Genomic DNA, 24,146 nt, shown 5'->3' on the forward strand with positions numbered 1-24,146 from the left:
GAGGGAGTACGGGACCACATTGTCACCAATCTCCATGGGAAAGAAACTCCTTATGTAATGTGGTAGACACTAGCATATTTTTTCCATAATAACAACGACCATAGGAAACTGGCACTCAAGGATAAACTTCGAAATATAAAGATGTAGAAGAATGACACTATTCAACAATATCTAAGCAGGTTCACGCAAGTTCGTGATGATTTCAGATGATGATTTGTTAAGCCTAGCCCTTCTAGGCCTTCCCAAGAGTTGGCATAGCTACCAATATTCAGTGAACGGGAGGGGGAAATTATCGAATTAGGAATTCTTATGGCATGAGGACTTCACTTAATGAACCCCCAACATAGCATGCTCATTTGTGGCATACTAAATAATACCTTTAATTTGGCTACATATTGGGAAATGCCTCTAAAAATAATTTTATTTAACCCGCTACCAATATGAACCCAATACACCTTCCCAATTTAAAAAACCCCTAATTTCACTAGATATTGTAGGTTTCCATTTTTTACACCCCTTTATATTTTTCCATTAACTTTGAGCTCAATTTTTTACAACGCAACATATAAAAACCCTTTACCCCCTATTGTATGCTCAATAAATTATGCCATTTTTTCCTCAATATATATCCACCAATATGAATGAACGTGGTATGGTATTGCTCCACCAGTGAAGCCCCCATGGCTTATGATACGATTTGGTATAAGAGGAAATAAAGTGGAATACCAGAGATGGGACTTCATCCAAGTGTGAGGATGAAGAAAAAATTGGATTGGTTGGAAAGGGAAAGAAGGGAAAAGGGAAGAAATATCAAACCAAACTACAATCCAGCCAAGGGGGCAACAACAAAGATTTTTCCACAATTAAATGCTTCCATTGTCATGAATTCGGGCACTATGCCATGAAGTTTCCAAACAAAAAGGCAAGAAAGAATACCTTAGGAGGAGAAATAGGTGAAGCCTTGGCCTCACAGTTCGAGCTTGACTTTACCCTTATCGCATGCATGACTAACACAGTGATGGAGAGAATGTGGTACTTGGACTCTGGTGCCTTGTTCCACATGACAAAGTGTAGAGACTTTTTAAGTGACCTGGAGGAGAAAGATCTCTAGATGCACATCGAGTTGGGGGATGACGAAAGGTATAGAGTGACCTAGATTGGTATAGTCACTTGTCAGAGGGAGTCAGGCTCCCCTCTCAGACTCAAGGATGTCATGTTCGTTTAGAGCCTAAAGAAAAATCTCATCTTTGTTGCAATTTTGGAAGATCGTGGTTGTGATGTGATCTTCAACAAAGGAATATCATTCCTGAGACACATAGCCACGAGAAAGATGAAGCAGACCAGGGTTTGTGTGAAGAACCTGTATAAGCTATATGCGGAAGATTGTGTCGCATTAAGCACTAAGGTGGAGAAAGTGCAGGCTCGCGATGTGGGTGAACTTTGACACAAAAGACTTTGCCATTTGCATGATGATTCCTTGAAGATTATGCAACAATTAACCACTAACTTCCCTAAAGGAGCACTTGAGCATCAGGATGTATGCAAAGGATGTAACTTGGGGAAGTACACAAAATCCACATTCCATGATCAGGATAACAAAGCACATGCAGTCTCAGAAAGGGTCCACTCTGATGTCTATGGACCTTTCTCGACAACCTCCACCACCATACACAAATATTTTGTCATTTTTATTGATGACTTCTCACGGAAGTGTTGGATTTTCTTCAAGTAGAAGAAATAAAATACATTCTCCAAGTTCATAGAATTCAAGGCACTGGTTGAGAAAGAGACGGTAAGAAGGTGAAGGCTTTTAGGAGCGATACTGGAGGTGAGTATGTGTCAAATGAATTAAAAAAAAAAATTGTGTGAAAGAAGGCATTCGACGAGAATTGACAGCACCCCACAACCCACAACAAAATGGGGTGGCTGAGAGAAAGAACTATAGCATTATGGGAGTAGCGAGGGTGATGTTGCATGATGAAGGCCTATCTCTGCATTTGTGGGTTGAGGCATGCAACACAACAACGTATTTTCATAACTGGATTCCTCATCGGATTCTTGGATAGATTACACCAGAGGAAGCTTTCTCAGGGAGAAATCTGGATGTGTTGCACTTCAAGATTTTTGGAGCCTCGGTTTGCTGCCATGTCTCCAAAGAATCAAGGAATAATCTTGAGGTGATAATAAATTTGGGGGTATTTCTGGGTTACACAAAAACTCCTCACAACTACCGTGTGTACTTTCCATCCCTCGGAATGACAGTCATGCAAAGGTATGTAACGTTTGATGAGGAGAAATCTATGTGGTGCTTTCTTGAGAGAGATATTCAAATCTGACCAGAAGAGAAGATTTTAGCTCCAAAGGAGGAGCCTCGGGAAGTTGTGGAGTAGCCACAAGTAGAGGAGCAGACAGTGGAGACATCCACACAAGCAGAACCATATAGAGAAGGTGGAAAAAGAACCAGGGAAGTTGATATACTTGTGCAGGATGGGAGTGAGAATGTGGGAGATCCTTCAAATTTGTTTAGGCAGAGGAGGTCACCTGATTGGTACACTGGTTACATGTCTCTAATGACTGATCTTGTAGAGACTAAGCCATCCTCTTTTGAGGAAGCAGTAGAGAAACTTGTATGGGTTGATGTAATGGTGGAGGAATACGAATCCATTTTCAAGAAAAATGTTTGGGAAGCAGTCCCAATACCAACAAATAAATTAATTTTGCGTTCGAGCTGGATCTTCAAGTTTAAGCATGTAACAGATGGAAACAAACATAGAGAAGTATAAGGCCATATTTTTGGCCAAGGGGTACTCTCAAGTTGAGGGAATTGATTATGAGGAGACCTTCACTCCTATAGCAAGGTTTCATCCATTATATCAATTCTTGCACTGGTTGTGTAGATGGGGTGGAAGATCCACCAGATCGATGTAAAAACAACATTTCTCAATGGATTTATTCAGGAGGAGGTGTACACCAACCTAGATCCATCTTAACTCCGAATATATCAAGCATTGAGAGGGATCAAATCTCTTAAGGTGCAAACCTCTTTTTTTAGTGCAAAACTTGAGGAAAGGTTTGCACCTAGAGAGATTTGATCCCTCTCAGAGCTTGATAGATATAGAGTTAAGATGGATCTAGGCTAGTTTCAGTTGTGTGCGGTCATAAAAAATTTGTTGAACATCTAATTATTTTGATCATTTTAAATATGCCAAATATGTCTAAGATTAATTTGGTTAATTTGATTTTAAATTTGCTTATATCAGTTTTTTGAGATGAGAGAGACTATTAGCAACTTGAATGATGAAATAAAATTTTTGAGTGCAAAGTGAATGGTAGAAAATGTGAATAATAAGAATATAGTCAATTACAAATAATCTTTATTGCAATCATTCTGAAACTATTTTCTTCTACTGTTCTTATTTTCACACCTATTAGTTTTTACATTTTCTCATATCGATAATATGAAAATGACAGTTGAAATCATAATCCATTCAAATATTTAACTCGAGCTACTATAGTAAACACGATACCTTGTCTCTGTTGCTCTCTAATATTAATAGTAGTTTTCTCCAAAGTCAATCATTGTGACTCCCAAATAGTATTCAATGGTAGTTATTTTCTATTACCACATTTGAATGCAAAGTGATTAAAAATGTTGAATGACGGAAAATGGGAATAATAAGAATGTATCCAATTACAAATAGTTTACATTTTTTAGGAAGCAAATCTTTCGGGTAAGTGAACATTTTATTTAGGATGAAAATTCAAGTATTATTTATGGTTGAATTACTGTAACACAGAAGTCAATTCATGTCATGAATATTTTTTATGTTCTTTCACTGAGATAGATTGTGTATGTTTTGGGGTGAGAAGGAGAGATAAGGGGAGATAGAGATATAGATGGAGGAGGGAGAAAGGGAAGAAGAGATACGCAAAGAAAGGGAGGGAGGAAGAGATATATGTGTGGAGAGAGAAGTGTAAAGAGAGAGAGAGAAGATAAAGAGAGAGAGGGAGGGGGAAAGGGAGGGAGAGAGAGATAGCTATATATGGAGAGAGTTTGTGTATGTTTGTGGGGTGAGATAGAGAGATAAAGAAGGAAAGAAAATGGGAGATAGAGATATAGATGGAGGGGATAGAGATGCACTTACACAAAAGCCAATGCACAATATTAATCTAATTACTTTGAAATTATTGTACATCATACATCTAGTTGCATGAAATAAAAAATCAACATCTACACTGAAATCAATGCATCTAGTGCAAACAATCAAATAGGATTAGAAATCAACATCTACACTGAAATCAATGCATCTAGTGAAAGCAATCAAATAGGATTAGAAATCAATATCTACACTGAAATCAATGCATCTAGTGCAAGCAATCAAATATGATTAGAAATCAACATCTACACTGAAACCAATGCATCCAGTGCAAGCAATCAAATAGGAGTAGAAATCAACATCTACACTGAAATCAATGCATCTAGTGTAAGGTATTAAATAGGATTAGAAATTGACATCTACACTGAAATCAATGCATCTAGTGTAAGGTATTAAATAGGATTAGAAATCGACATCTACACTGAAATCAATGCATCTAGTGTAAGGTATTAAATAGGATTAGAAACCAATATCTACACTGAAACCAATGCATCCAATGCAAACTATCAAATAGCAATACAAATCAACATCTACACTGAAATCAATGCATCTAGTGTAAGGTATTAAATAATATTAGAATTTGATATCTACATTGAAATCAATGCATCTAGTGCAAGCGATCAATTAGTATTAGAAATCAACAACTACAATGAAATCAAAACATCTATTTTAGTGAATAACCAAAATATTCATGAATTTCTAGATCTAAATTATATGTATGTATTTGTGTAGGTGTGTCTCTTTACTCTTCCCTCTCTCTCCACCTTCCATTATGTGTTTATCTTCCTCCCTCTCTCCTTATCTCTCTCCCCCTCCCTCTCTCACCCGTCTCTCTCTCTCTGCCTCTCCCTCGCTTTCTCTATCTTTCTCTTCTTCCCTCTCTCCGCCTATCATCTATGTATATACCTCCCTCCATCTCTCCTTATCTGTATCTCTACCTTAGCCCCCTAAACACATCTCTCTCTCTCTCTCTCTCTCTGCATATCTATATCTATTTCTTCCTCCCTCTCTCTGTCTCTCTCTCTTATTCCCTCTTACCCCCTCCATCTATATCTCTATCTCCCTTTGTCTCTCCTTTATCTCTCTATATCAACCCACAAATATACACACTCTCTCTCCATATCTATGTATCTATCTATCTCTTCCTCTCCCTCTCTGTCTCCCCCCCCCTCTCTCTGTTATGCAACCATCTCACAAAATAGAAGAAAAGATAGATCAACGCCTTTAAAATCAGCCTCTTCGAGGGGGCAACCTCCTTTACATTACACAAATGAACAATTCTTGGATGATACAAATGAAAAAACCTCCTTTCTATATATAGGAGTCTAACGAGTCACAATATAATCAAAGCTGACATAACAATAATAATATAAGGGCACAACAATAACAATAGTGGTCTTCTATGGGGCACAATAATAACAATATGGGGACAAGAGGGGCACAACAATAACAATAAGGGCTACAATGACAATAGTAATGGGGGAATCACTAGTATTATAGGGACCTAACATGCCCCTCTCCTTCAAAAAAGTGTTGTCCTTAACGCTTGAGTAGTTCTGGATGCTTCTGTATAAAATTCTCACCCTCCCATGTGGAATCTTCAGCGGGTAAGTTCTTCCACTTGATGAGATACTCCAAAATTGATCGATTTCGTAGCTGTCGAGTTCTTGTTTTTGTGATTGCTTCAGGTTCCAATATGATTTTTCCTTCCTCGTCAAGTTCTAGCAATATTGTTTGAACTGGGAGTTTGTCACCTATAACCTTCTTTAAGCATGAAACATGGAAAACTAGGTGCACTTGGGAAGCTGCAGGAAGCTCCAATTTGTATGCCATAGTACCAATCTTTTGCAACACCTTGTACGGACCATAATACTTTGGTGATAATTTATTATCCTTCTTAGCTTGCTTGAGGGACATTTGTTTATATGGTTGTAGCCGTAGGAATACCCAGTCACCTACATCAAAACTTCTTTCGCTGTGATGTTGATCTGCCTGTTGTTTCATTCTATTATGCGCCAAAGTGATGTTATCCTTTAAGAGTTGGAGAACCTATTGTTGATGCTTGATGTGATCTTCCACTGCTTGAACCTTAGAATTTTCTCTTAAATATGATGTGATGGATGGTGGATGATATCCATAAAGTGCCATAAATGGGGTCATTTTTGCTGCAGTATGGAAGGAAGTGTTATACCACCATTCAGCTAGAGGTAACCATTTGACCCATTGTGTCTGTTTATCAGATACAAAGCAACGAAGATATCCTTCCAAACATTTGTTTATTATCTCAATTTTCCCATCATATTGAGGATGATAAGATGAGCTATGAGCTAACTGAGTATTAAGACAAGAAAATAATTATGTCCAAAAATTTCTAGTGAAAATGAGATCTTTGTCGCTTACAATAATCTTTGGGTTTCCATGTAGATTTTTAATTGTTTCCATATATGCAGTAGAAACTATACTTGCTTTAAATGGATGTGATAATGCACAAAAGTGTGCATACTTGGTAAGTGTGTCAACTACCACCATGATGACACTCTTTCCTTCGGACTTGGGTAAACCTGTGATAAAATCCATTGAAACCTCCTCCCAACATTGGATTGGAATGGATAAAGGTTGTAATAGACCTGGGGTCTTAATTGTTTCAAATTTATTTTGTTGGCAAACCAAACATTCCGCCACAAACTTTTGAATATCTGATTTAAGGCCATCCCAAAAAAATCCTTCTTAACCCTGTGGTAAGTTTTTAAAAATCTTGAGTGCCCTCCTAAGGGAGAGGTGTGCAATTCCATAAGAATCTTTTGTTTTAGTTGAGAATTCTTACATAGGTATAAGTGATCTTTGTACCATAATGAATCATTTTTCCAGCTAAATGCATCAGATGTACTAGGATCTTGTTGTAACTTTTGAATAAATGCCCACACTTCTTCGTCATTCTTCCATTCATCCCTTGCTTCGTTTATCCAATCTGGTTGGATAATAGAAATGGCACAAAGCAATGCTTCCACATCCTCATCCTTTCTTGAGAGTGCATATGACATAACATTTTGCTTCCCTTTTTTGTAGATGATTTCAAAGTCCTAACCCAACATCTTTGTGATCCATTTTTGTTGCTCTTCTAAAGATAATATTTGTTCTAAAAAGTATTTAAGACTATCATGGTCCATTTTTACCTTGAAGTGTCTTCCCATTAGGTAGGGTCTCCATTTCTTAAGCACATGTAGTATTGCCAACATTTCCTTCTCATAAATAGCTTTGTGTAAATACTTTCCTTTGATTGGATGACTTTTGAAAGCAATGTGTCTTTCTTCTTGCATTAAAACAACGACAATTCCATTTCTTGAGGCATCGCATTCCACAATAAAGGTTTTTGTGAAGTCTGATGTAGCTAAGACCAGTGCTTGGCACATTTCCTCTTTAAGATGTTCAAAGGATTTCGTTGCTTCTGGAGTCCATGAAAATGCATCTTTCTTCAATAATGTTGTTAGAGGTGCTACTGTTCTCCCATAATTCTTAACAAACTTGTGATAATACCCTGTTAACCTGAGAAATCCTCGTAGATGCTTTATGGATGTGGGGATTTTCCATTCCTTAATGGCTTTAAATTTGCTATGGTCTACCTTAACACCTTCATGAGATACAATATGACCTAGATATTCCACCTCTTGTACTCCAAAGAAACATTTGGAGCTTTTTGCATATAATTGTTTCTCCTCCAATAGTTTGAGAACCCTGTCAACATGTTGAACATGATCCTTCCATGACTTGTTATAGATTAGTATATCATCAAAAAATACTAACACAAATTTTCTAAGGTAGGGTTTGAAAATGGAATTCATCAAACCTTGAAATGTAGAAGGTGCATTGGTAAGGCCAAAAGGCATGACCAAAAATTCATAATGACCCTCATGAGTTCTAAATGCTATTTTCAGAATGTCTTCAGTCTTCATTCTGATTTTGTGATATCCTAAATGAAGATCCAACTTGGTGAAGTAAATTGATCCATGCAATCCATCCAATAATTCATTAATGACAGGAATGGGAAATTTATCTTTAATAGTGATCTTGTTGAGCTCCCTATAATCCGGACATATGTGCCATGACCCATCCTTCTTGTGAACCAATACTACTGGAGCAGAGAAAGAACTTTGACTAGATTGAATTATACCAGCCTCTAGCATTTCTGCAACCATATGTTCAATTTCACTCTTTTGGGCATGGGGATATCTGTAAGGCCTCATGTTTGGAGGAACACTTCCTGGAATCAAATGAATAGCATGATCATGATCACGAATAGGTGGGAGGCGTTTGGGAGTCTCAAATACCTTGGAATGATTGTCCAAGACTTTTTGGAGATCTGGAGAAATAGATGGTTTCAATGCAGGAACCTCTAGCGAACATAATTGTGCAATTACGCCTCATTGTTCTTTCTTTAGAAGCTTTGTCATTCCGTTAGAGCTGATTATCTTTCCTAGTTTCCCTACGATACCCCTTAATTCAACTTCCTTTCCTTCTGAAGAAAATTTCATGAAAAGTTCTTGAAAATTAAAAGCTACTGTACCTAAGGATTGTATCCATTGGACTCTTAGTACAACATCAGCACCACCCATTTGAATGGAAAGAATTGGGATATTCAATACATATTCTCCCATGGATAGCTTGATATTATGGCACTTTCCAGAACAATTTATGGTTCCTCCACTTGCAACAATCACTTGACACTTTGGTGCTGGACATAGTAAGCAATTCAATTCCTTGGCTATCTTACAATGAATAAAATTATGGGTATTGCCTGCATCAAACAAAACTATTACCTTTTTCTTCTTGATATGTCCTTCTATCTTGATAGTTTGAGGAGTGGTAATTTCGTCTAATGCATTACAAGATATAGTCGGATTCATTTCTTCTTTCTCTAGGGTTTGTTCCTGGTGTATATCCTCTTCTTTTGAAGTTTTCTGATCCTTTTCTTCCTCCTCTTCACAATCTATGTAAAATAATTTCTTCTTAGCACACTTATGACCTTCAGTGTATTTTCTATCACAACTGTAACAAAGCCCTTTTTCTCCTTTTTCTTCCAATTTTTGTGGTGTCAACCTTGTAGGTTGTGGAAGGCTAGGAGAAACAACACTTCCGTCTTTATAGTTGTGAGTGGTAGGCTTCTTTGTTGCCGTAATTTTGCTTTCCATTTTTCTTTCCAACCTGAATGCCTTCTCCAATGAATCAGGTCCCCAAAGGTGAACCTCATGTTGGATGTTATCCTTTAAAGTCCCTATGAACACATCAATCCTATGCTCCTCTGTAATATATTTTACCCTTATATTCAATTTTTGGAAGTCCTCAATGTGCTCCATAATTGAACCCTTTTGTTTGAGATTTATCAATTGGCTAAAAAAGGTGTTGCTTTTTGTATCCTCATAATGTGCTATGATTTCTTCTGTAAAAATTGCCCAAGTGGAAATTTGTTTATGAGAGCAAAGTCATTGATACCATACAAACTGATTTGGTTCCAAATATAAAGTTGCAATGCATACCTTTTGTGTGTTTTGCACATTATAGAGATCAAAATATTGTTCCATCTATAGTATCCATGTTACGGAATCCTTGCCATCAAACTTCCTCATATCGATCTTTGGAATGTGGTGGGTCTTTGTTCCAACGTTAGAGTATATGAAATCATGATTAAAATTTCTTTTGTTCTCATCGTGAGTTTCCTCTACTACCTTTTCAACATTAAGAAGCCTTTGTTGTAGCAACTTTGTCAAACCTTCAATGTATTTCTTCAAATCTTCAATGGTGTCATTATTCGAATCATGATTAACATTTCTTTTGTTCTCATTATGAGTTTCCTCTACTACCTTTTTGCCATTAGGAAGCCTTTCTTCTGGCAACTTTGTCAAACCTTCCTTCCAGCCTTCCATGTGTTTCTTCCAATATTCAATGTTATCTTTCATACCATCCATCTTAGCTTCCATGCCTTTCTTTAAACCATTCATATTAGCTTCTGTTACTTTTTGTGAGAGTGAAATTTGTTGCACTTGGTCTCGTAATTTAGATATGTCATGATGAATTTCTTCCTCTTCTTCATGATTCATGCTAGAGCCTTCAGGTTGCTTACTAGGTGTTTCCATTTTCTTTCTTTGGGGCATAGAAAAATGATAATAATGCTTCACTATGCCCTTTCAATTCCTTCAAACTAAATTTTTAAATCAAACTTATGCAAAATAAAATTAAAAAAACTACACACCTTTTTTCACTTTGTAGGCGCTTGATATTGAATCTGCTGTATCTCTGTAATTTCGGATCTCCAAGGTCTGAAATTGCGTCCTGTAGTAGCCCTCTGAGTCATATTTCTGACCCTACAAGTCTCATCAAGATTGGATTCTCCAAGGAAGAGTTATGAAAAATCTCCCATGATGACCTGATTATAGATTGGTTCAATAGAGCGAACTTGTACAAAGTGTCACCTGTCACTACTTCGACCTTAGGACCTGAAACTGATACACAAAAAACTAAAAGCCATCATATTTCTGTAACTTCTTACGAATTTTCAATCTGATGCTTAGAAAAAAATTTATGACGATTTTCCCCAGGTCACTTGTTTGAGATATAATTTGGGATCCTGCAAAAACCCTAACTTCCTTGGATCATATATTCGAAAATGTAGCGAGAAAAGATCTGAAATTTGGACCCGAGGTTCAGAGAGGTTTCAACTCAAATGGGCTTTTTTTTTAGCTTTTGAAACATCGCATAAAAAAAGTTATAGTGAAAATGTCACGATGACCTGTTTGGAGCAGCGAAACCCTAGAATCCAAAGTTCTGATACCAAGTGTTATGCAACCATCTCACAAAATAGAAGAAAAGATAGATCAATGCCTTCAAAATCAGCCTCTTTGAGGGAGAAAACTCCTTTACATTACACAAATGAACAATGCTTGGATCTATATATAGGAATCTAACGGGTCACAATATAATCAAAGCCGACATAACAATAATAATATAAGGGCACAACAATAACAATAGTGGGCTTCTATGGGGCATAGTAATAAGAATATGGGGGCAATAGGGGCACAATAATAACCATAAGGACTACAATGACAATAGTAATGGGGGAATCACTAATATTATAGGGACCTAACACTCTTTGCCCCCTCCATGTATGTGTATATCTCCCATTGTCTCTCTATCTCAATCCCCAAACATACACACACTCTCTCCATATCTTCCTATCCCTCTCCCTCCCTCCCTCTTCCTATCCCTCCCTCTCTCTTCCTCTCTCCCTCTCTCTCTTCCACTTCTCTCTCCATATATATCTCTCTTCCTCCCCCCTCTCTTTTCCTCTCCCTTCTTCCCTCTCTCCCCCCTCCATCTATATATTTATATCCCCTTGTCTCTCTATCTCAATCCTCAAACATGCACTCTCTCTATCCATATATATATATATATATATATATATATATATATATATATATATATATATATATATCCCTCCCTCTTCCTCCCCCCTCTCTTCATCTCTCTCTTCTTCCCTCTCACCCCCCTCCATCTATATATCTATCTCCCTTTATCTCTCCTTCTCACCCCCAAAACATATACACTATCTCTTCATATCTATCTATATCACTCTCCCTCCCTTGTCCTCTCCCTCTCTATCTTCCCCTTCTCTATCTTTGTATTCCCTTTGTCTCCCTCCCCCTCTCTCTCTTCCCTCTTTCTCTCCTCTCTCCCTCACCATCTCTCCCTTGTCACTCACTCTCCATATCCACCTTTATCTATCTATGTCTTTGTTCCCCTTCCAACTCCATCTCTCTCCCCCCTCTTTCTGCTCTCTCTCAAGTCCTCTCTCTCTTCCTTCCTCTCTCCCCCTTTATCTCCCACCTCCCTCTGTCTCTCCCCCCCACCACACTCTCTCTATCTCTCCACCCTCCAACTCTGTCACTATCTCCCCCTCTCCCCCCCCCTCCATATCTATGTCTCCCTATCTCTCTCTTCCCCTTCTTTCCTTATCTCTACCCTCTCCTTTTCTCTCTCTTCCCTCATTCCATCTTCATCTCTCCCTTGTCACTCCCTCTCCCTCTCCACCTCTATCCCTCAATGTCTTTGTTCTTCCCTCCCTCTCTTTCCCCCTCCAAATCCATCTCTCTCTCTCTCCCTCTCTCCTCCTCTCCCCCCCTCTCTCTCTTCCTTCCTCTCTCTCATTGTCTCTCCCACCTCTATGTCTCTCTCCCCCACTCTATTCCCCCTCCATCTCACTCTCTCTCTTAAATATGATCCCATTGTATTGTATTTAAGAAAGTATCTAAATTGAAAAAAACATACTTGGTTATAAAATATTAAACCTATATTTTGGATCAATCAAGTCAAAGAAAATATAATAATAAAAAACTTAAAGGAATTGTGCACTATCTTTCCTCTATCATTGCTAGTCACTTTGCTTTGTGCACTATCTTTCCTCTATCATTGCTAGTCACTTTGCTTTCTCTCTTAGCTTAGATCCTTGGTTAAGATGCATCTTTTCTAGTCACTTTGCTTTTTCTCTTCACTTTGATCCTTGGTTAAGATGCATCTATCCCGTTCTTTATAATATTATTTATATTATATAAATTTCACATACATATATATAAAAGTATTCTCACTTTTAATTTGTTAAAACCTTGATTTAATCTCTATGGGAATATCTCTAGTAGTTGTAAGGATGGAGGGTTTATATATACCTCAAAACTAATTATAACCTTTTTGCTTTTAGATTTAATTAAACAATGTTATAAAATTAAATTAAAATAAAGTGTTTGTAAAATATTTTGATTTTGAAATAAGTTATGGTTTTTGGCATGTAGTATTGATAAGCCATGGTATTGTAACATAATAATTAAAAGCCTAGATCCATAACATAATAATCAAAAGCGTAGATGGCCCATGGTATTGATAAATCATGGTATTAGCTGATGGTATTACGAATTTCTTCCTTCTTCTTCCTCTCTCCCTCCCTCCCTCTATCTTTCTCTTTTAGGTATTAGCCCGTGGTATTGTAAAATAGCCTATTTAGAAGTTAATAATATCCATGGTAAATATTCATGATTAAAAATGTTGTTATATTGTAAATATTTATTTTTTATCAGCTTATTAATTAAATTTAAAAATGGTTATGGTAAAACAGATGTTAATTTCTAAGTACTATTTATGTGTTAGATATTTTAATGTGATATGTATATTATATTTTCTTTTATCTAAAAAATTGTTTGTAATTTTATTAATAAAAAACAAAATTACAATATAATATCTCACATCTTATATCTCACATCTCACATCTAACACTCACACATCTAATGCTCACCCATCCACCCTAAACTGGCTTGTAGAGCGCCTCTCGGTGCAATCAAGCAACCAGAAGGTTTTGAGACATTTGATCAAGAGTCTCATGTGTGCAAGTCTGATATGTATTACCATCACCATTGTTCTATAAACACTTCTTGTAGTTTAGATATAATTTGGTTCTTAGAATCATTAGATTGATTTTTGTATTGTAAGTGGAAAGTTTCTTAGAATCATTAGATTGATTTTTGTATTGTAAGTGGAAAGTACGTCTATACATTTGTTCCACTAAATCCCTCATAGTTCTGTAAAATATTTATCCCCTTTCATTAACCTCCAACATCACTCCAGATGAGCTAAGGACCAATTCATCGCCATTTACATGTTCTATAATTTTTCTTTTCTTAGAACAACATTGCTTTTTTCCTTTGTTGTTGCTCCCAGTAAAACATTACACATATATGAATTAATAGATTGTTTGAAACATGTTATCTAATATTCTTAAGTATATTATTAATGAAAATTCAATAATAATAATAAAACTCCTATTGAATAGTATTTTTTCATTCACCTCTTCTACATGACACGCACCAACCAATACATATTAGTTAAGCTTACATATAGTTCAAACATACTAATTTTGTAAAGAATTTACAAAGAACTTGCCTTCTTTGTTTTTTTATGTGTTATCATTATGTTGATCAATAGTTTTGTTACTTGAGACTTTCAGAGACATTTTTTTTATCAATATACTACCTGTAGAATTCATTATAGAAGCCATTAAATATATTTTACAAATAAATCAAATAATTTTCAGCTAAAAAACGATGGTAACTACCGGTGAGTTTATAACATTGAATGCACCAGGGGTTTAATTATTCAACATTGTCATGGAAAATTGTTTTTTAAAATAATTTTAAACTATTAGGATGCGATTTGTAAGGATGAACGCACCGAAATGATTTAACAGTGTTCTTTGGAAGAGACGAGTTGGTGCATTATATTGCACCAAAAGCAAAAATTAACATACTGGACAAAATATAGTGTTATAATATACTAATGCATTGTATTACACAAGGTGTTATTTGGAAGAGATGAGTTGGTGCGTTATATTGCACCGAGAGCAAAAAATAACAGATTGGACAAAATATATTGTTATAAGATACCAATGCATTGTATTACACAAGGAGCACCGATGCGTTATATTACAGAGGGCGCACCGCGGAACATATAGTCGTTTTTAAAAAAAATGGAGAGGGTCGACATGGTTTGGATCTAATTAAATAATTGATTCCCTTACTTTAAATGTCAAACACACTATATAGTAAGTACACAAACCCATTAGATCTAAAATGCCTAATTGAAACCCTAATTGTGAAGAGGTAGAGGAAGTTAAACCCTAAGGTGAAATTCTACAGGAAGAAGCAAGGGTTTAAGGTAAGTATTGTTTTATTTTTTTGTTTTTTGTCTGAATTTTAATTAAATTTAAATATGAAAGCAGATCGTAAAGAATTTTACTAGTAAAAACTATAGTATAATTTTTATTATTATAGGGTTTTTAAATTTATTTATTTTCTGAATGGTGAATAAATCTAACAAAATTTGTAAAATATTTTAACATTAAAATTTAAAATTTTTGTTATCCAAGCTTTTGAGTGAATCACTATATCTTTCAACTTCAGATCTTTCGGCGGATCTAAAATATTTTGCAGCTCTACAGTGCTTTCAGTATGTCTCTCTTGTAAATGATCTCAATTTTAATTAAACTTCAATAGAAATTGTAAAATTTTTTATTAGTAAAATAAACAATAAAATTTTACAATTTTACTCTGCAAGTTTTTGAGTGAATCACTCTACCTTTAAGCTTCAGATCTTCTGAATAGTTCTGCTGCTCCAAAGTATTTTGCTCTGCAGAGTGCTCTCGGTATGTTTTTCTTGCAAATCACTTACTTGAAATTTGGGGTAAAATAATGAAATGGTGAATACATTTTTACTATTTAAAAGAATTTATGAAATTATATTTCAAAAAGTTAATTCTTGCTTGTTTTTGAATTTTAAAAAGAAAAAATGAATCACGGTTTGTTCTGATAAGTGCACTGATTGGGTTTAAAATCTATTTGAAACTTTATTTTCACATAAAATGGCATATTAATCTCAAATATCCTTTAGGATGCATCTAGGTGAATTACAATAATTCATAGTATACATTTTCTGCTTAAAGTCACCTTATTCTTGAAAATGGTTTGAAACTATATTGAAATTTAGATCGTGGTTATATGGTTGTCGAGATTAATTTTGGATATGCACACTTTTTTTTTTTTCAAATGCAAGGAAAAAACCTCAATAATATCAAATGGCCAATTTTTCAAATTCCAGCTCATTCCATATTGTTGATCAAAGTACTTCACGGAGTTCTACCTTCCCATCTCCAGTAAGTTCAAATTTTATTTATATTTCAATTATCTCATTGAATATTTTCTTTTTAATCCATGTCAATTTGAATAAAAATGTATCCAAATTTGCAGGAACCTGACTCAAAATCGAGTTCAGACACAAAAAATATTACTCCATATTTTCAAAAACGCTCGAAGCTCTTATGAGGAGCAGCATATCGCAAGTAGTTGGTAGATGAAAATGGGCAACCTCTTCACCCTGCCAACTGGAACATGACATCTTCCAACCACAATATTGGATCAAAGATGGTAATAATTGTTTGGTATAATGTAATTTCAACAACCAATTTCATTGACGTGCTTACTAATATCATTGATATTTTATTAATGACGTTCAATATTTTTTGAAATTAGGATTCTAGTGATGATGAGCTACCCACCTACCATCTTCTGAAGCACCCCACTATAATGTCAACTTGAGAGAAGGCTGCATTAAGAGCAAGAACCAGAGAGGAAACATACAAAGAATGGTTGAATCAACCACCTATTCAATTCCCACTATGTCCAGATTCACCAATGACTACAAAAATAGTAGTTCTTCATCACAAGTTGGAAATGGAGGCAATCAAATGGAGTTTGGTATTAATGATTACTTATGAGATACAACTTCCATGGAGGCAATGTTGCTAGATGCATTCCAGAACGATGAACTAGGGGATGATGCTCATATTACTGATACCTTATTCGAAAGCCTAAAATATGCTTCCACCAAACCTCTCTTTGGACTTGGCAAAAAGTCAAAGTCTACTCAGCTGGGGGCAACGATGTTGTTGTACAATGTGAAAGAAATGCTTGGCATGTCGAATGCATGTTTCTTGATAATATTGAGGTAATTGACCTACATGATCGATCAAGTTCCTTATATTTTGTCGCACAATCAAATTTAAAAATGGTTGATTTTATGAATGTTAAATATCAAAATTGTACGCTTATATTCCCCACCAACTACAGGATATTCAAAGGCAAGGTTCTTCTGAGTGATAATGTCTTTCTGGGTAGCAACGAAGAGGCAAAGTAGTTGTTGAAAATGTTGGGTGTTGAGTACATATCATATCATGCATGTCTAAATGATTGTATTCTATATAGAGGAGAATATACAAATAAAGAGATATGTCTGAAATGTGGGCATGACAAATACCGTAATTAAAAAAAAAGGGTAAATCACATGGTCCTCCTCATAAGATATTGAGGCACATGCCTATAATCCCAAGGATTCAAATACTCTTTCATTGCAAAGAATTAGCTATGTTGCAGGGATGGTATGCCTCACACAAAAGTGAGTCAGGAGTTATGTGAATCCCAACAAATTTAATAACCATGAAGCATATAGAGGATACATGGCCTGAAAAATTCAAGGATGAAGTACGAAGTCCATGACTCGGTGATGAGCCCCAAAAATGGACAATTATTTGGGCTCATTCAACCTCCTAATTTGACTTAGTCCACCATTCTCATTGGTTTATTGCATGTTTTTGATTATTTTTATGTTAATAGAGTGAATTTGGTTAGTCATTATGCCAACAAGTCTAATGGGTGCTTTGTGTAGCCTTGTTGGTCAACTTGGAGACAAATTTGAAGGTCTTAATGAGCACTTGGCAGCCAAATTCGTGGGAGAACAAGCTAGAGGATTTGTAGGAAGGTGTCCCCCTCATTTATGGGCCCTTACCTCGAATTCTCCACCATCAGCTCGGAGTTCAAGGGCCACCGAATCAATCAGCTCAAGGGCAGCCAAGCAAGTCAAGTTGGACTGCTGTTAACTACAAGTCTTGGGCAGCCAAGTCCCTAACTTTTAGGAGGACTGTTGGGTCCTCAAAATTGTATAAATAAGAAGGCTTGGGGCCTCATTTTGGTTAGCTAGTTGGTAGTCATTTTTGTAGCTAGTTAGTCATTTTGTTTTAGCCATTAGTTAGCTAGCTTGTAGTTCGATTTTTAGGCCATGGATTAGCTTTGCTTTCAGCTCATTCTCAAGCTCTCCTTATGGACAGTTTTGATGTACTTTTCATTTCTTGATTAATAAAGATGGATCAAGCTTTGCACCAGCTCTAAATCTCTCATGGGAGGCTGTAGCTCTTGGGGTTGGGCCCATCTCAAGCGCCCAGTACCTCCCTTGTTTATCTTTATATGTGTTTGCTGCGTTCTTCAATTGAAATCTGCTCTTTAGACTTACATCTTGCTTTATTATTTAGATTTCTTTTGATGGTTAAAGTAGTTGTTTATGTTAGCATATATTGATAGGATATTGACAAGGAAAAGCTCTACAAAAAGGCCATCAAGTACCTTGGATCTCACCTCTCCTTCAGTGGGATAATGAGCTGGGACCAATGTAACCTTGCTGCCAACAAAAACACTTTCTTTGCTTCACCATGCAATCATTAGTGTTTGAATCTCATTTGCAGAACTCGATATCAGTTTGGATGCATGTTTAAGTTTGTAATCGCTTAGTTTCATAATTGTTTCACATGGTTTCACTGCAAATAAACTTCTGTTCATTTCCTCTGCTGTTAGGTCAGATTAGAGTGAAGAAACTAGGTCATAGGTTTTATAACTAGATCTTTGTTTTCTTGCATGACTTTGTTGGTTCAGTTGTAAACACTATGCAGGGCATCTTCATCACCTCCTCGTTCAGATCAGCTCCTCCATCACTAAGTCTGTTCCTTCATCTCCCATCTTCTCTTTTGCCAAGTAACCTTACCTTCTTCCCCATTGTTGTCTCAACCACCTTCAAACCAAGTCAGCTTTCCACATCACCTCACCACTCCATCCATCAGTTCCTGGGTCACTTCAGACCCCCATCCTACCTCCATAACCATCCGTGCATCCTCCATCAACCATCCATCCTCAAACATCCCATTTCAGAACATCCTGTAGAAGAATTGCAGACCTTCCTGTAGAAATCCCTGCGTTTCCTGTAGAATCCCCTGCAGACATCCTGTAGGAGGCCACTCACTCGGTTGCTGAGCCTCTGAACGTGAGGAACCTCTGTGGATTGATGCTAAGGATCTCTGGGGACCTCTCCTAGCCTCCCCAACCTTTCCCAAGCTTTCCTTCCTTCCGCATCACATCTGCGCAACCAAACCCTAATAAGCACAAAATCACAATCACTCCATCCACTTAAAGAAAAAATACAAAAACATGTCTTTTAAGATCAAAGTAGATTAGATTCATGCATTTTCACTTATTAGAAGTAATGGCATCATTGGTAGAAGTTTCCTTCACATTCTTTGCATCATAGAGGTTAGACTAGTTAAATTAGGGTTTCCTAGGGTTTCTATGTCTTGATTTGCTTTCAGTTCATTTTTGCCAAGTAGATTAGTCTTCTTTGAGCTAGCTTTCGTCCATCATTTAACAAGCTTCTTCTGAGAGCCTATAGAAGTTGGCTTGAGCCCTAGCGGACTTGTGCCAGCTGACCAAGTGACAGCTACGACAAGAGCTAGTACTTGTGCATACAGCACCGTCGCTTCCAAGTTTGTACGAATTACCGGGTTGATAAAATTAAGAGACAGGAAGCCCCAGGAGTTGTAGCATTATTGCTACAATACTGGAGCCCACCATCTTTTTGGCGCCGTTGCCGGGGAAGCGGCAGAGTATTGGTGATTGTTGCTATTCTTCTATTTTCTACTACAACCTTCTTCTAAGTAGTTTATTTCATTTCCATTATGCAATTTCATTTATGCAAAAGTAGATTAACCTTTCTTGCTTTCCTAGATTAGCATTTCCTGCTTTCATAGATTAGTATTTCCTGCTTTCATAGATTAGCATTTCCTGCTTTCCTAGAATAGCCTTTCAATTCCGCAATTTCCTTTCTGCAAGCGTAGATTAGCATTTCAATTCCGCAAGCGTAGACTAGCATTTCATTCTTGCAATTTCATTTGAGCAAAATAGAGTAGTCCTTTCCTGCTTTCATTTCAATTTCGCAAGATAGTTAGTTGCCGTTCAATCTATTTCATGCCTTGTAGGGGTAGAGATAAGTTAGAAAAATGATTGCACAACACCCCCACTGCTTCACACAGCCAACGTTCTCCTTCGATGGCTGTGATGAAAGGACCCCTGGGTGGACATCAAGACATATCTGAAGAACCTCTAGGGGAGAAGAAGAAGAAACATTCCTCTGAAGCAAATGGCTACAAGCAGAAATGTTGAGAGCAACATCTTGTCCAAGGATGAATTTGAAAATCAGATCAAAGATTTCAAGAGAGATATGAGGCAGTTTCTTGCCATGCAACTAGATACCTTGCGGATCCAAAAGAAGCAAGAAGAAGCCAAGAGGGCTTTGGTCATTTTTTGTCCTAGGTGCCTTAAAAAGCATCCCAGGAACGAATGTCCAATGCACTCCCTAGAAGTGTGTTTTGTATGTGAAGAATACCATCCTAAAGATCAGTGCCCTTCCTTGCCCAGAATCAAAGCTGCATATCAAAGAGCCAAGGGAGCCACTGAATCACTCTATTATATGAACCAAAGGAGGCCACATGGACCTAGATCTTACCAGCAGGAGATGCAAGGGATACCCGAGACCTATTATGACCCTTATCAAGCCACTTTCATGCCTTCTTGGGATCCCCCTGCTCATCCTTTCTGGTCTACACCTCCTCCTTGGTCATATCCTCCTTGTTCCTTCACAGATCCATATTATGCCCAACCAGTTGCTCATTCATTTCACTCTTATGCTCAGCCACAGCCTCAGTGGAATGCACCTTATCAGGAGTGGAGGCCCCAGTACAACTCTCATCCCGCTCATTTTCCTCCACCACCTACTCATCCACAACCATCGCCTCCTCCTCCACCAAGGCAACCCCAAATGCCTACCCAATCACAATGCCATCCATCTCCATCTCAATTTCACACCTCCACTCAGCTACCCGTACCACTTCCAAAGCCATGCAATGGAGTAGCTCAACCCCATTGCAAATCTGAGGCACAACATATCCAAACAACTCCTCTTGAGCCCAATGATCTTCACCAGAGCTCAGGAAGAGTGTTGCAAAAGAGAGAATCTATTGACAACATTGAAGGACCAAAAGCAAAAGAAGATTCCAAAGAGGAGATCAAAGAACCATGGGCTGCACTTGATGAAGAGAAGGGATCAGAATCAGCGATCGAGAGAGTTCCTTCATGGTTACCATCAGATCTTCCATGTATTCAAGAGAAAGATCAGCAAAAAGAGGAAGATGAGAAAGTCATGTTAGAAGGTGACATGAAGAATGATCCAGATCAGCAAAAGAACCAAGGATATCAAAGCTATATTGAGACATGGTTCCAAACAGTCACTAAGTTGCAGCAGTACTCTCTTCCTCATCTATGTTTGATCCATTCAAAGTCAGATCATCTTGTCTCTGAAATCTGGATCATTGTCAAAGCATGCATTTCAAGCCTTCACATCATTTTTTCTCTAATCTCGATGTGCACATGGCTCCATTGGAAGTATTCTTATACTTAAAAATGATTTTGTTTTTCAAGTAGGGTAGGGTAGGAAAAAAGAAAAAAAAAACAAAAAAAAGAGGAAAAAAGAAAAAAAAATGAAAAAAAGAGGAAAATAGAAATCTAAGGTGAAAACCTCCTCGGAGGCGCCTTAGATTGGCTCATTGATTGAAAACCTCCATGAGGCGGTCAATGGGGTGAAAAAAAAAAGAGAAATGGAATAAGATCCCTGGGTGAAAACCTTCCTTGGAGGCGCCCAGGGCAGGCAATTAGGGTGAAAACCTCCATGAGGCGCCCTAGTTGTTGTTCAAAAAAAAAGAGAAAAAGAAAAAGAAAAATAAAACTAATCTCCATTGGCTAAATGCAGGTTGCAAGAGGGACGTTTCATGACAGGAGGAGCACTCAAATCAAAGACAAAGGAGTTTTTGTGCCTTCTACAGGAAGTTTCGTATCTTCTACAGGAAGCTTACAAAAAAGCCAAATTGATCTCCGAGGAGGACCTGAAGGCTTGGAATATGTCCATGAGGCCTACCCACATCCATGTTTCCATTCCTCACCCATTTTCCATCATTTTTTTCATGTCATTAAGCTTCTTTCCTCCAAACTGTGTCTTCTACAGGAAAGCTCTGTTTTTCTACAGGAAACATCCTGTAGAACCTTGGGACGAGCCAAATCCAATTTCAAAAGTGAACCTGATGGTGGGAGTCTATTGGTCAGGCCTGCAAGCACTTGTGTGTCCATCCCTTGCCTTTATCCATCATTTGTCCACCTCATTTGCTTCTCATTGTGCTTCTACAGGAACTTCCTGTAGAAATTGTGGGAAACTAGGCATACACTTCAAAAAGTGGTTTGGCGAACATGCTAGCTTCCTCAAGGGTTCAGAAGCCCTCATGCAATCTTCCAACTCCTCCTCCATCATCTCCATACCTGCATCACAGCCAAAATTCATTTTGTCATACCATGCAACCAAAATGCAAAGTGCCTTGAAGCAAAAACACATAGAGCAGAATTTGTTTTTGCCATAACTTGAAAACCATGCATCCATTTGACAAACCGTTTCATGGGGAATTGTACAAGGTTGATGAAAACATGCCTGAGCAGTTTCATGCAATTCCGATGCACGGTTTCCAAGAAATCAGCCTCCATCACCATCAGCCATTTTTGCATTTTCTCCATAACCGTGCATCCGTTTCAAAACCTGTTTCATGGGGAGATGCACATGGATGATAGTAGCCTACCCAAGCAGTTTCAGCCGATTCCGATGCACGGTTTCCGAGAAATCGAGCTCTGAAATCTTCAGCCATTTTCCATTTTTCTCGAAATCTGTGCATCCATTTATCACGATTTTGCTATGGGATATGCATAATGATGATAGAAACATGCTCAGCAAGTTTCAGATCGATCCGCTTTGCCGTTTGGGAGCAATGGCGAAAACAAGTTCTGGTTTTGTGACCATGCAGCAGCAGCAGCTTGAAGGTGCAGATCTGAACGTGGAAACAATTGCATGCAGCTCAGATCCGGCCAGAGGACACCTGCACAAGGGAAAGCAATCAAAAATCATTAGCCAAACCTCATGCAATCAAAGGATCCAAGCATGCAGCAGCAGAATCAGAGCATGCAACAGCAAAAAGCTCACGGCAACCATTCAACTTCGAGGTATGTGACTGATCTCATTCTTCTATTGCATAAATTTAATTTGAAAACTGCATGAATTGATGGAATGGTGGAATTAAGCCACGGATTAGCAAGGCTCAACCGATTTTCTTCTCTAGCACTCAGCTGAAAATCACGCAGCATGCGTGGATAGTCATTCACGTGGAAGTTGAGAAACACAAGCAATGGTAGATGTGTTGAACTCCAGTGAACAGGGCATCAGTCGATTAACAAATAGAAGACATGCAGTTCATAACATCACTTCAATTCGAAAAAAGCCAGCGTGCATGTGTTTTTTGCCACCTCACCACAAATCACGCAGTAATTTAAGGGACGCTCGGTTGAAACTCTCACCACTCTTTGTTCAACTACGGTCAACTGAAGCGCATGTCCACCATTTCCAGATCAGTTAAACAATGGTGCTCTACAGATTTCTGCCTTTCTTTCTCGAGATCTCTACAGTTCCTTAAAAGATTCCCGCCTGTCGCACTCTACAGGCGTTTCTACAGGATGTCTTCTACAGGAAACGCAGAAAACAACCATGCAGAAAGAAAACATGGGATTTTCGGCGAATTTCAAGCTCCAAATGAGGTAGGATCAGGGAAACTTCATTGTGCATGATTTGTTGGTACAAAATGGTGAATGGAACATGGCATTAAATTGAAAAATGAGAGTAACATTCTACCTGTGTATTCAACTAAACATGAAAGATTGCCTGCATGTTTCACTGTATTTTACCAAGTTCTTTCTCTGCACTCTGAAATCTCCTCATCATCTTTGAAAGCGAAGAAGATATATGCTATAGTCGAGGCCACCCTCTATGCACAAAAAAAAAAAAAAACTTGAATTCACATATGTATCTATGTGTTGAGAAGAGAATTTGTGCCCTTATGCTCAGTTATGCAAAAACAATATTGTACTTTCAATAAAACGACAGTTGTATTCTGGGTGACAGAAACAAGAGACTTATTGCTATCTGGTATTCTGAGGAACACAAGAGAAACTCCTCCCTGGGTTCAGAAAACACCAATTTCAGTTGTCTTCTATTTTAGTGATTGATTATTGTTTTCCTGAGCATTTTCTTTTCTAATTAAAACATAAAAAAGCACCCCCACCATGCCATGAGGATTCATAATGGGAGAACACATTGAAGAAGAAA

Source organism: Pinus tabuliformis, chromosome 2_2 (assembly GCF_031772625.1).
Source record: "Pinus tabuliformis cultivar Carrire ecotype Pingquan chromosome 2_2, CPIR1, whole genome shotgun sequence".
NCBI classification, from domain to species: Eukaryota; Viridiplantae; Streptophyta; class Pinopsida; order Pinales; family Pinaceae; genus Pinus; species Pinus tabuliformis.